This window comes from Amphimedon queenslandica, unplaced genomic scaffold (assembly GCF_000090795.2).
Source record: "Amphimedon queenslandica unplaced genomic scaffold, v1.1 AMPQUscaffold_12177, whole genome shotgun sequence".
Taxonomy (NCBI): Eukaryota; Metazoa; Porifera; class Demospongiae; order Haplosclerida; family Niphatidae; genus Amphimedon; species Amphimedon queenslandica.
In genome coordinates, this window is record NW_003547584.1 from 1,986 (window position 1) to 3,699 (window position 1,714).

The following is a 1,714-nucleotide window of genomic DNA, read 5'->3' on the forward strand; positions in this document are numbered from 1 at the left end:
ATTTCCTTCTATTGAAGATTTATATAAAGCTTATTTAATTGTAATTATATAATTTACATCATTGTCTTAAAGGAGATCATAATCCTCATTGTCTTCCCCATTTCAACTTCAATTAATCGTCAGTACTAAGTACTACGCAAAATCAAATTAGTTGCAGCTGTTGTAATATTAATAATTTAATAACCAATAATAATTAATGTGTCAAGAATTAATAGGTCTATTTATTCAATCAAATTAGACCACGCCTTAATTATTATTATTAATATTATTAGCCCATTATTATAACTAAGCAACTGATGTAAGACGCTCAGTTTCAAAAATAACTTCATGTGAGAAGATTGAAACTTCCTTACCAGCAATGGTAGCGAAGAAGAAGCGAGATGAAGCTTATTTATTTCCTCAATGGATGCTTGCCACATCCGCCAATCAACAACATGCACACACCACAACAGTATCGTCACATAAAAAGCACAAGAGGAAAGACATCATAGACTCTTTCTATGGCCCACCCGCAATACAGCGTTGACTACCACTCCCAGACGTGAGTAATAATAAAAACATATGCATTGATTACTTAAAAGAAAAGCAGAGGGAACATAGATCTAATGAGTCTCAAGAAGATAAAGCCAAAAAATTGAGAAAGATGCGAGAATATGCACAGAGGGCTAGATCTATACATAATGAATCAGCAGATCACAGAGAAGCACGTCTAAGTGATCAAAGACATAGAAATTAGCAAAGAGGTACCAATCATGAATCACCAGATCACAGAGAAGCACATCTAAGTGATCACAGACAGAGAAGTCGCAAAGAATTAACAATGCCTCAGAGTCTCAAAGACAGAAACGTCTTGCTGACTTAAGTGAAAGATCACAGCAGCGATGTGCCAGTGAATCAGAAGCTCAATAAGAAGAACGTCTCTTAGATCTTCGTGAAAGAGATCTTGAAAGAAGAGACTCAGAATCTGAAGAGCAAAGAGCTCAACGTAATCAAATAATGAGGGAATATCGTAGAGGTTTAGTGGCCAATCAGCCACCTCCAGCTCCCTCACCAGAAAGTGTTCGTCAGCAACAGCTATCTAGAAAAGATCTCAAAAAATTGCAAAAAGAGATACGACTATCTCCAACCAGTGTATGCTGTACATGCGAATGTTTATGCTACCCAAAAGGTGTATCATTGGTTGATGTGAGTAAAGTGCATGATGTATTACAACAGCATTATCATGCGTGCATTAATGATACACAATTATCAGCCTTATTGCCTAATGAAGAAGTAAATGATAGTGTCATGTTCGTAGTAGATGTATGGTTTTTATAAAGAAAGGGAAAATTCCTCCATTTGCTACAATAAATAATATGCAATCCCACCTGAATTATCCCGTTTGACGACAATGGAACAGACTAATTACAAGAGTGCAAGCCTTTATGAAACTAATAGTGTTGCCATTGGGTCAAAGAGCATTGGCTGGCCAGACCATTAATTTTCCAGCAAATGTGTCTGAAGTATATAATTCTTTGCCTAGGCCACTAAATAGTGATGGAGTTGTGTTAGTTAAGGCACCGGAGAGCACAAACGCTACAGTCTCTGTTCCACCTGCTGATCAAACAGCCAGTACTAGTAGTGGGCCTGAGAGTGCTAGAGCTAGTACCAGTACAAACAGAGCTTGTGCTAAAACTGCACAATCAAGCACATCTACTAGTACTAGAAACCTATT